Genomic DNA, 13243 nt, shown 5'->3' with positions numbered 1-13243 from the left:
AACAAACAAATTGTTTAGTTTAATGATAACAACAAAAATCTAATAAGTAGAACATGAGATATGAATTTTTAAAGAAGACATTGAAAAGTAGTTGTTAAAAGCATAAAGCACTAAGGCCCTGATTTATGCTTTTTGGTGCAAAACTGCACCTACTCAGTTTTGCACCAAAAAGTTTAGCACCGGCTTGCACCATTTCTGTGCACCAGCCGGGCACCATATTTATGGAATGGTGCAAAGGGTAGGCTAGCGGCAAAAAAAAATGACTTTAGTCGGGTTGGGCTGGCCGAATGGAAGAAGGGGTTTTTGCACCAAAAAATGACGTTAGGCAGGTTGGAGTAGCCTGCCTAGAGTCATTTTCTGACGCAAAACCATCTATACCACATGACTCCTGACTTAGAAAAGACAGGAGTTATGCCCACCCCCCCCAATGGCCAGCACAAGTGGCCAGGGTCCGCTGGGCATGGCCAACACACCAAGTGCATTGTTGGGGGGCCAATTTCAAGGCCCCCAATTGCACTTTTAATAAAATACTTACATGAGCTTACCTGTACTTACCTGGGATGGGGTCCCCCATCCTCCACTGTCCCTCTGGTGTGGGTGGGCGTGTCCCTGGGGCCTGGGGAGGGCACCTGTCGGCTTATTCCATGGTGTTCCACCATGTAAATAGGCCCACAGGTCCCCTAACGCCTGCCCTGACCCAGGCGTTAAAAAATGGGGCAAAGCAAGTTTTGCACCATTTTTTGACCCCTCATCCCTCCATGCACCATATTTGCACGGGAGTATAAATATGGCATTAAGGCCATAGAGTCATGTTTTGCATGGGAACACCTACCTTGCATCACATTAAAGCAAGGTATGTTTCCACTTCCAAAAAATGACTTTAACTTCATAGATTTAGCACTAGACGGGTCTAGCACCAAAGTATAAATATGGAGTTAGTTTTGTACCGAATTACAGTGAAAAAATGATGCTAATTCGGTGCAAAAAGAGTATAAATATGCCCCTAACTGCCATTATCTGGTCCTGTTAGACTAGGTCAACCCTGAAAGTTCAGGCTGTCCACAATTGAGCACACCCTTGTCCTGCTGAAAAAGTACCTTATTTACATCAAGGTTGAGGGAGATACCAGCAGCAGGAGAGGTTATGTGTTGTCATCAATCCATAGGATGGAGGGGATGCATCGGTTCCGGACCGCGCAAAGCTGGGGATGTGTCAGAAATGGAGGTGAGGCGCTGCATTGCCAGTGATGCAATGATCTCAGTCCTCACAGCAGGAGTGATATGTCGACATCGATGGAGATGCGTCGGTTCTGAGCATGGCAACAGTGATGATGCAATGATTTTGAAAGGAGCACCATTTTATATCCACTTCCAAGGGCCCAGGACTGGATTGGCACAACTTGGCAGGGCGAGACTCACAGGTGACAGAGCCCAAGTGCTGTGGCAGGTGAGTTAGAAGTCTTTTATGTTCCTGAGATTTCAATCAGAAGGCAAGCAAGAAAGCATTTTAGGGTCACTTTGGTTCTGGGTTTGAGAGATGCAGGTCCAGTCCTTCTCACTCCCATGCAAGGAGGGAAGCAGGTCAGAACAGCAAGGATCAAGTCTCGCAAAGCAGCAGTCTAGCAGAGTGACAGTCCTTCAGCAGCATAGCAGTCCTTTTACCTGGCAGAGTATCCACATTTCCAGACGTGTACCAAGTTGGTGGTGTCAGAGGTCCAGTACTTATACCCAGTTGATCCTTTGAAGTGGGGAAGACTGAAAAAACAGGCCTTTGAAGTGCGCGGAGGTCCCGTCCCTCCTGCCCTGGCTCCAGACTCACTACAGGGGGTTATTCAGCCCTTTGTGTGGGGACAGAACACTCTCAATTCTGGTGTAAGTGAGACTATTCGCAGCTCCTACCTCTAATCCTTCAAGGGTTGCCCATTAAAGCCCATCAAGTCAAATCTAAGCTCCCATTGGGTGTGGCTGTCTAGGCGGAATACACAAGGCCAAGCTGTCCCCCACCCAAGACAAGTGATCAGAGACAGGCAGCAGGCACCAAATGGCTAAAGTAAGAACATGCCAACTTTCTAAAAGGGTCATTTTTAGAATTGCTATTTAAAATCTGACTTCACCATCAGTTATTTTAACTAGTGATTCAAGAGACACCAAACCCAGAAAGTTTACTTCTTCCAGATTGTGAATTACACTTATGGGATGTAATAAGGTAATCCCAATGTTATTCTATGGGAGAGATAGGTCTTGCTATAGTGAGAAATGACTTTGAGGAGTTTTCACTACCAGGAAAAGTAAAACTTAAAGGTACGTGTCTTGCTTTTAAAATACATTGCACCCTGCCCTCTGGGTTTCCACAAGGCATACGTTGTGGTGACATATGTATAAAAAGGGAAGGTTTTGACCTTGCAAAATGGTTACTTTGCCAGCTCGATATCACAGTGTAAAACTACACACACAAGCTCTGCAATGGCAAGTCTGAAATATTGTTAAAGGGCTACTTAAGTGGATGGCCCAAATAGTGCTGCAGGCCCACTTGTAGTGCATGTTACTAGGGACTTATACATAAATTAGATATGCCATTTGAGGATAAGCCAAAGTTACCTTGTTCAGGTAAGAGAACACAAGTACTTTAGCACCTTTATGTAGTGATAAAATGCACAGAGTCCTAAAGCCAGCAAAATGAGGTCAGAATAATGGAGGATGTAGGAAAAAAGTTGAGGGGGAGCCCACTCTAAGGCTGTCAGATCGAATGCTCACCATGTGACCTCAGTTTGGATACAGCCATATGCAATTTAGTTTTGACTGTGCTCAATTAGGAACATTCAAGTCCAAACTGCCACGCCAGGTCCTCCCTGAATCAGAACACAAGAAACCCAAGACTGCTTTCTCCCTGGTTGGGGCTGGCCAGTAAGGTGTAACTTAACTTCATTGGCACAGTAAGCTCAGGACCCAGGTCTGGGCGTACTCTTGCCCCTTTTGGTGTTATATCAACACATAACAGGTTTTGGGAGGAATGCTTGCAATAAGTCTAACCACTGGCAATTGCTTGAGGTAGGATTCCAACCCATTGTTGCTTTGCCCATCATTCCACATACGTTTGGACCCAGCCATATGCAAATCAGTCTTGTCGGTGCTCCAACAGGAACATTCCACTCTGAACTGCCAGGCCATGTCTTCGCTAAACCAGAACACAAGCAATTCAGGAACAGTTTTTGCCCGAGGGAGGGCTCACCAGCCAGGTATAGCTTGGTTCCAGTGACCCTATGTGCATGGGACCCAAATATGGGCTAACAGGCCGCACTTATGGTGACACTCTAAAGCATTCAAAAGAGTGATGGTTGGAAAGCTTGCATTTTGATGTAAATTATTTATCAACAATCCTATGATTTTCAGTCTACTGTGAAAGTTTGTTAGAAACGAAGGCTCATGCAGCAACAGCATCCAAATTAGCTGTGCTACATTGCACAAGAAGGAGAACATAGCACAGCACCATATATGAAAATACTGGCCTTCTGCTTGTGTCATTCACTGTACTGGAGCACCTTGTATGATGCATATCCTTGCACCATGGTGCAGAGGTGAGTGTGCACTGTCTAGCATAGTATTTGTACTTAAGGTCTTAAGGTATACCCTTCCAGTACAAAGCACTAGGTAAAGGCAAGCTCATAGCATTGGCACATACTGGAAGTGTGCTGTGCTTTGGATCACACATGTAATGTTTTGTTTTTGTTTTTGAGAAGTGCACCCACTCCCCCTTTTTCACACCTGCCTATATTAGGCATTAGTTTTTTATGCCATGCCCATCTTGGCTTTCTTAGTAATTTGTGGTTTGTTTGCACTGGTTAACCACAGTAATGCCTCCTTAACACAGAATTACCCAAAATGGTGGGACACAGTTTTTGCACTGTGAAAAGTTAGCCTTTTGAGTGCAAACACCTTTTGTGCTGAATAGTGTTAGAAATTGGGTTTCTGGTTGTCAGAGTATGCACCCTTTACAAGCACAAACCATAGTCCTAGTCAGGGTAACTAGAAGATAACGTACTCACCCTCTAGTAGCTTGGCCCAGAGTGGACAGGCTTATCTAAAGAGACAATGTGTGAAGTACTAAAGAAGCAGCTGTACCTCTGAAGTGGGAGTGGCTTCAAAGAAGGGTCTTTGAAGTGCACAGAGGCCCTTTCTTATCAGCCCTGGCTCCGGGCTATCACTAGGGGGCAATTAGCCCTTTGTGTGGGGACAGGCACTACCTATTCAGGTAGAAGTGTTAGCCTCTTCCTCCCTTACTGCTCAGAAAAAGTCATCAGAATGCAGATGAGTGCTCAGACACATCTAACCTTCCTGTGTTTGTGGCTGTCTACTGGGAGTGCACCAGCATAGCGACCACCCTCCCCAGATGTGTATTGGAGTAAAGAGGATGTATCATTACCATTCCAATGATATGAAACATGACGTAGCTACTCCTTCTCAATCAGAAATTATAGCTTAAAAGTACAATAAGGAATTCCCTATGTTAACCTACGAGAGGAGTAGGCCTCACAGTAGTGAAAAAATGAATTTAGGTATTTTTCATTACTAGGACATACAGAACTTAAAAGTACATGCCCTACATTGTACTTACACAACACTCTGCCCTATAGGCTTCCTAGTGGCTACCTTAAGGGTATCCTAAGTGTAATAAAAGGGGAGTTTAAGGCTTGGCAAAGGGCTTTAAATACTATGTTGAAGTGGCATATAAATTGCACACACAGATCCTGCATTGGCAGACCTGAGACATGTTTAACAGGCTACTAGTGTGGGTGGCACAAGCAGTGCTGCAGGCCCCCTAGTAGCATTTAATCTAGAGGCCCTGGGTATATGATACACCACTTTACAAGAGACATTCAAGTAAATTAAATATGCCAATTGTGTATACACCAATGTTATCATTTTTAAGGGAGAAGGACATGCACTTTAGCACTGGTCAGCAATGGTAACTTGCCCAGAGTCCTAAGGCCAGCAAAATGAATCAGAAAAAACATGAGGCAAGCAGGCAAAAGGTATGTGGGCTGCCCATCCTAAGGCTGACAGGTCTAACGTGTCCCCCATGTGAAATTGAGGAGAGCTACCCAACCTCTAGGGAGTTCTCATCACTAAGGTGAAAAGTGAGGAAAGCTACCCAACCTCTAGGGCGTTCAGATCACTAAGGTGAAAAACCTGGATCGACCATCAGCATTGGCATGGTCTACCCCTAATGAGCGATCCACCCAGAAAAGTCCATACCCAGTAGAGAAATGGACCACCTCAACAGTTTTGGATTCTCATCCTTCATTTCCATGAGTCACCTGAGGGGCCTGCGGTCACTCTGAATCAGGAAGTGACCACCAAACAGGTATGGTCTTACCTTCTTCAGTGCCCAGACCACAACAAAATTCTTTTCTTTCTATAGCATTCCATGTTTGCTCCCTGAGGAGTAACCTCCTAGAAATGATGGCTACAGGTTGATCTAGGCCCTCTTCATTATGCTGTGAAAGTACAGCCTCTATGCCATAATCTGAGGCATCTCTGTGAACAATAAACTCATTGTAGTAGTCAGGGGTCTAAAGCACAGTGGCTGTGCACATGGCCTGCTTAATAAAGTCAAAGCTTTTTGGCATGCCTCTGTCTAAATCACATGTTTGAGCTGCTTCTAAGAAGTCAGCTCTGTCAAGGGGCAACAACAGTGCCAAATCCCTCGATAAACCTCCTGTAGTACCCAGTGAGGTGGTCCAAGAACGCTCTGAACACAATACTTTCTATCTTGGCCTGGAGGGGCTGCACCTTACCCCTGCTCACATGGTACCCAAAGTATACTACAGACCCCTGCTCTCTCTGGCACTTACTGGCCTTGATTATGAGGCCTTCCTATTGCAGGCCCTAAAGCACTTCCTAGAGGTGAAAAAGGTTTTTTTCCAGCTGCTACTGAAGACACCTATATCTTCCAGATGGGTTGCACTGAAGGCCTCCACACCAGCAAAGGCCTGGTTCACCAACCTCTGGAAGGTGGCAGGGGGAGTTTTGAGTCCAAAATCACTCTAAACCGATAGTGATGCTTGGGAGTGAAGAAGGCTGCCCTTTCCTTTGCTCCTTCTGTTAGGTCGAGCTGCCACTACCCTGATCAAAGGTACTTAAGTACTGGCACCCCTAACCTGCCAATAAGCTCATCAGCCTGGGGGATGGTATGAACATTTGTCTTTGTAACTGAGTTGAGCCCTCTATAATCTACACGGAATCTGCGTTTAGGTGTAGTTCTCAGTCAGGAACCTTTGGTACCACGTTCACAGGTACTGAACCAGGGGGCTACTGGAGGGGCCTACCAACCCCAACTCCAGCATTTTGGAAACATCTTCCTTAATGCTGTCCTTCATCTTGTCATACAGCTTGTAAGATTTTTCTTGACAGGAAGGTTTTGTATTGTGTCCACATCATTGGTACACAGGTGAGTAGTCCCAGGAATGAGGGAAAACAGTAAGGCGTGCTGCCCCAATACTTGGTGGCAATCCCTCTGGTGTCAGGAGTCAGGAGTCAGGCTGGAAGAAAGGATTACTCTAGCTACAGGTCCACATTTCTCATCGGAGTCCAAGAGGACAAGGAGAGGTTCACTTGCCTCTTCCTCTTCTCCATCTTTCACCACTAGCATGGTGAGCTCAAACCTCTTAAAGTGAGGCTTGAGGCAGTTTACATGGAGCACCTTGAAGAGGTACCTAGGAACCTTGAGGTCTATCTGGTATGCTGCATGACCCTTCCATTAAATTACCTCATAGGGTCTAGACCAGCAGTACTGGAGGGTCCTGGACATCACAATCTCCATCTACCACACTTTCTGCCCAGGTTGCAAGTCCACAGTGGTAGATTTCTGATTGTACCACTTCTTCATAACTTTCTGAATTACTTCTAAGTTGTCTGAAGCTTGCTTCCACAATTTAGCCATTTGGCTGCTGAAGGCCAGCATGCAGCTCACTAAATACTGGGGAATCTTCCTGGGAGCTTGCTCCCATCCTTCTTTCACGAAACTCAGAGGTCCTGTGATAGCGTGACTATACAGACGTTACAAAAGGGCTAAAGCCCACTGCCTTCTGTGGTACCTCCCTGAAGGCAAAGAGAAGGCGTTGCAAGAGGACACCCCACTTACTCTTCAAAGCCTCAGGCTGGCCTTTAATCATGCCCTTGAGGGTCTTGTTGAACCTCTTAACAAGTCCATTGGTTTGTGGATGGTAAGGGGTGGAGAACTTGGAGGTTACCCCACACTCCTTCCATTTTGACTGCATATAAACATACATGAAGTTGATGCCCCTGTCAGGCACTACTTCCTTGGGTAAACCCACTCAGGTAATAGTCCCCATCGGAGCCCTTGCCACTCCAGGTGCCGTTATGATCCTCAGAGGCATTGCCTCTGGATGTGTAGTGACTTGATCCACCAGAACCAGGATAAACCTGCTGCTTGAGGCAGTCTGGGGACTGCTTCAGGCAACAAGTCTTTTGATGCCCACCCACTATAAGGGACAGGCAAGGGATTGGGGGGGGGGGGCGTTTAGCCTCTATTTTGTCTCCACACTGTCCTAGCAGGTCACTCAAGGGGTGTGAGAAAGTAGCCTCTTTCTAGCATGGTTACCCCCACTTTTGGCCTGTGTGTCAGTGTGTTTTTACTGTGTCACTGAGATCCTGCTAGCCAGGACCCCAGTGCTCATAGTTTATGGCCTAATATGCATGCCTGTGTAGTGCCTAACTGTGTCACTGAGGCTCTGCTAACCAGAACCTCAGTGCTGATGCTCTCTCTGCTTTTAAATTTGTCACCGTAAGCCAGTGACTTAATTTACCAAATTCAATTGGCATACTGGATCCCCCCCTTATAAGTCCCTAGTATATGGTACCTAGGTACCCAGGGCATTGGGGTTCCAGGAGATCCATATGGGCTGCAGTATTTCTTTTGCCACCCATAGGGAGCTCAGACAAACCCTTACACAGGACTGCCATTGCAGCCTGCGTGAAATAGTGCACACACTATTTCACAGCCATTTTCACTGCACTTAAGTAACTGATAAGTCACCTATGTGTCTAACCTTCACTTGCTGAAGGTTAGGTGCACAGTTACTAAGTGTGTGGGCATCCTTGCACTACCGAAGGTGATCCCACATAGTTCAGGGCCATTTCCCCAGCCTATGTGAGTGCGGGGACGCCATTACACGTGTGCACTACATATAGGTCAATACCTATATGTAACTTCACAATGGTAACTCTGGATATGGCCATGTAACATGTCTAAGATCATGGAATTGTTCCCCATTCCAAATCTGGTATTGGGGAGCCAATTCCATGCATCATGGGGGCTCCACCATGGACCCCCAGTACTGCCAAACCTGCTCTCAGAGGCTTGCACTGCAGCTACAGCTGCTGCCACCTCACAGACAGGGTTCAGCACTTCTGGGGTATGGGCAACCCAGGAATGCAGAACAAAGCATTTCCTCTGAGAGCAGAGTGTTACACCTTCACCCTTTGGAAATAGGTGTTTCAGGCTGCGGACGGGTAGCCTCCCTCAGCCTCTGGGAATGCTTTGAAGGGCACAGATGGTGCCCTCCTTGCATAAACCAGTCTACACCGGTTCAGGGACCCCTTCTCCACTGCTCTGGTGGGAAACTGGACAAAGGAAAGGGGAGTGACCACTCCCTTCTCCGTCACCACCCAGGGGTGATGCCCAGAGCTCCTCCAGTGTGTCCCAGACTTCAGCCATCTTGCTTTGCAAGGTGTGGGGGCACTCTGGAGGACTCTGAGTGGCCAGTGCCAGCAGGTGACGTCAGAGACCCCTCCTGATAGGTCCATACCTGATAAGGTAGCCACTCCCCCTCTCAGGGCTATTTAGGGTCTCTCCTGTTGGTTCTCTTCAGATTTTGCTTGCAAGTGTCCTTCAGGAATACTCTGCAACAACTTCAGACTCTTCTGACCTCAAATCAACCGCAGCCTGCTCCAAGAAACGCTGTAACTGCAACAAAGTGTCTACTTTTCTTCAGCAACCTCAGCTCTAAGTCAGCACCTGCAACAGTTTCCATGGTGTGCACGCTCTGGGGACTCCCTGTCTTCATCCTGCACCAGAAGAACTGAATAAATCTCCGGGGGAGTGACGGAGTCACTTCCCTGCTCCAAGCAGGCACATTCCAAGATGACAACCGGTACCCTGGGACTCCTCTCACAACAACGAGCGTGCTCCTACGGACACAGAGAGTAGACATCATCGACATAGCCTGTCCTGAGGTCCTGCTCATGCAATTTGGAGGAGGTAAGACCTTGCCTTCCCCAAGACAGACGGTACCCCTGTGTATTGTGTCTTCTTTGCCTCTTGAGGCCTCTGTGCACTCTTTGCAATATTCCTTCATGCACTTCCTGGCCCCAATCCCCAGCACTCCGTGCTGCAAAGCTCAACTCACTGAGTTGTTCTCCGGCAGCGTGGGACCTTCTTTTGTTGTGCTGCATCAACCGCATTTTGCACCTCCTCTGAACCCGGATCCTGCGGCTTCTGGGGGTGTTGGCTGGCATCCTGAGGGCTCTCTGAAATGCTGAGAGCCCCCTCTTCCTCCTAACTGGGAGTTGAGGCCCCCAGGTCCCTCCTGTCTCCATCCAGCGCCATTTTGATGCAAAATGCACTTTTGTCATAGCCAAGGCTTGTTGGAGCCTTCCAACACAAAATCTCATTTGCAACAATTTTCACGCCGTGATACATCTTTTGCATCATGCAGGAACCCGCTGTTATCTTCCTAGGGTGCATTTCAGCAGTCTTCCACTAACCAGGGACTCTTCTTTTGCACCCTCTTCTGGGTTGGCAGGGGCTCCTGTCCTTCCTGGAACTTCTTTTGACTTCTGGACTTGGTCCCCTTCCTTTGCAGGTCTTCAGGTCCAATAATCCAGCAGTTGTTCTTTGCAGACTTGGTTGGCTGCTGTAAAATCCCAGAAACGAGGTGTAGTGTGTCCTAAAGAAACTTGCAGTACTTTACTCCTGCTTTTCTGTGGTCTGGGGATGGGGTAATTTACTTACATTTACTGTATTCTTACTCTCCCAGTGATTCTGCACACACTACACTAGTCTAGGGGGGAATTCATGATTCACATTCAACTTTTTTAGTATATGGTTTGTGTTGCCCTTAGACCTATTTTCTCCCACTGTAATCTATAGGATTTCATTCTGTTTGCATTGTTCTATGACTATTTACTTGTCTAACTTTGGTGTCTAGTGTATATATTGTGTATAATACTTACCTCAGAAGGAGTATTGTCTCTAAGACATTTTTGGTACTGTGTTACCCAAATAAATACCTTTATTTTTGGTAACACTGTGTATTGTCTTTACTTGTGTATAAGTACTGTGTAACTGTAAGTGGTATTGCATGAGCTTTGCATGTCTCCTAGTTCAGCCTAAGCAGCTCTGCTATAGCTACCTCTATCAGCCTACGCTGCTAGAACACTACTGCTTCAAAGTAAGGGATAAATGGACCTGGTATAAGGTGTAAGTACCCAAGGTACCCACTACAAACCAGGCCAGCCTCCAACAATCCACCCTTGTCTGTGACGGGATCTTGTGGCTGCCCTTTAACCATTGCTTAAACTTCTCAGAGGTCAGTCCAAACTTACTGACCAAGTTAGCCTTCATTGCAGTGTAGCATGTCTGGTCCCCCACCTCTATTGTAAGGAGTGTGTGCCCTCCACTGTGGGCATGTACCTTCATAGACTACCACCCCAGGACTCCTCTGGGACCTTGTGCACTCTTAGAATCATTCCATGGGCTGAAAACTACTTATCTATGTCATTCCCCACCACATAACTGGGCAACAAGCCTTTGGGTATATGGATCCTGGTCTCACTAGTGGACACCGTAGGTGTGCTGCCACCATTACTGCTGGACTCCACCTAAAGTGCTCTGACGTCCATCTCTCTGAGGCTCATCTCATGGGACATTTTTCTCTCATCAAGAGCAAACCTACTTTTCTCTAGAGCTTGTTTTCTTCTCCAATTTCATTTTGGCAAGCCATTTTTCTTGTTCAAACGTTGCAAGCTCTAGCTTGAGCTTTCTCTCCTCCCTCCTGTCCTCCAGCACTTCTGGAGTCAAATTATTTGATGAGGCACTGCGCCCTGCTCTGGGAACCACTACTGTTTCCAGCAAGTTGTTGATCCCCTTGAGAAGCAGTCCCAGATCCACCTCAGCATCCAGGATGAGGTCTTCATTTTCTTCATGTTTTTGCTCCTCCATCTTTGGGCCCTCAGCTCCTCCATTATGGGCCTATGCCAAGGCTTGCAAAGGTTTTTTAGCTCCACCATCTGGGTAAAGCCTTTAATGCACACTTGAAATCCCTTAAAAAAATTCCTTATGTTAGACCACAGTATAGGACTCTAACTTGCCCAGTTCAAACTCAATTGCTGCAACCTCACACTTAAGCATCAAATTTGGCAGGTCCATCGGACCATGCATCCAATATTGTGCATACATGCACTGTGCTGCGCTCTAGTATACCTCCAGATCCGCAGTATTTTAGGCCTCCCATGTCATGAGGAAGAGTTAGTGTTTCCCAGCGGACACACAGCTGCTTCCCTGTCCAGGCACGGTGAACCAGGAGGGCCCTCAATTTATTAAACAGCACTCAAGGGACTAGAATGAGAAGGTTAGCTAATAGAAATAGAAAACAGGGCAGCACGCAGTTTTCATTATGGCTTTATGCCCACTAAGTGAGAGAGGGAACCTTATACAATGTTCGATCGCCTCTGTGAGGTTTTGCACCTCTTTGCTATAATTGTCTAACAGCACGACCAACGGGTCCATGTGAACTTATAGTTGTATCCCTAAATATCTCACTGAGGGGCATATTTATACTCTGTTTGCACCAAATTAGCATATTTTGTTTACTCTAATTCAGTGCAAAACTAACTCCATATTTATACTTTGCAGCTAGACCTGTCTAGCTCCACATATATGGAGTTAAAGCCATTTTTTGGACGTGGAAACCTACCTGCCTTAATGAGATGCAAGGTAGGCGTTCCTGTGCAAAAAATGACTCTATGGCCTTAATGCCATATTTATACTCCCGTGCCCAACTGGTGCACGGGAGGGATGAGGGGTCAAAAAATGCTGCAAAGCTTGCTTTGCCCTCTTTTTTAACGGCTGGGTCAGGGCAGGCATTAGGGGACCTGTGGGCCTATTTTCATGGTGGAACACCATGGAATAAGCCCACAGATGCCCTCCCCAGGCCCTAGGGACACCCCCACCCACACCAGAGGGACAGTGGAGGATGGGGACCCCCATCTCAAGTAAGTATAGGTAAGTACAGGTCAGTATTTTATTGTATTTTTTTAAAGTGCCATAGGGGGCCCTGAAATGGGCCCCATACATGGCACAGGGTGCAATGGCCATGCCCAGGTGACTCTAGCCCCCTGCTCTGGCCATTGGGGTGGTGGGCATGACTCCTGTCTTTTCTAAGACAGGAGTCATGTGGTATGGCTGGTTTTGCATCAGAAAATTACTCTAGGCAGGTTAGAGTCATTTTTTTTTACTCTAACCTGCCTAACGTCATTTTTTGGTGCAAAACCCCCTTCTTCCATACCGCCAGACCCACCCGACTAACCTCATTTTTATTTTACACTAGCCTACCCTTTGCACCTGCTTGCACCATTCCATAAATATGGTGCCTGGCTCGTGCACAGAAATGGTGCAAGCCGAGGCTAAACTTTTTGGTGCAAAACTACGTTAGTGCAGTTTTGCACCAAAAAGTATAAATCAGGGCCTGAGTCTTTCATCTACCTGTAAAGGGAACTCAGTGTGTACCGGTGTTTTGGCTGTGGTAAGAGGGAATATTAGAGACTTATCCCAGTTAGTGCACAAACTGGAATGTCCGCCAAACAGGACAACCTCCCAAAGTATCGACGTTAGATTAATGCTTGGGGTAACGTACGTAGAGAAGAGTATCATCTGTGTATGCAGAGATGATCAAATTATAATGAGGGAACCTGAGCCCCCTATGTGCATGACATTCTCGGAGGGTGCAGGCCATCTCCTCAGCCATTAGAGCATATGACAATGGCAGCAAGGGATAGTCTTGTCTAGTACTCCTAGCTATGTCGATGGGACCAGTGACTATACCATACACCCGGCTATGTGCCATCAGTTGTGTGTAGAGCACTCGGACCAGCTGCAAAAAGGCGTCCCCGACTCCGATGCAGTGCAACGCTGCCATCATGAACGCCGCACTCCACAGAGTCAA

This window comes from Pleurodeles waltl, chromosome 8, assembly GCF_031143425.1.
Source record: "Pleurodeles waltl isolate 20211129_DDA chromosome 8, aPleWal1.hap1.20221129, whole genome shotgun sequence".
NCBI classification, from domain to species: Eukaryota; Metazoa; Chordata; class Amphibia; order Caudata; family Salamandridae; genus Pleurodeles; species Pleurodeles waltl.
This window is presented reverse-complemented; position numbering follows the sequence as displayed.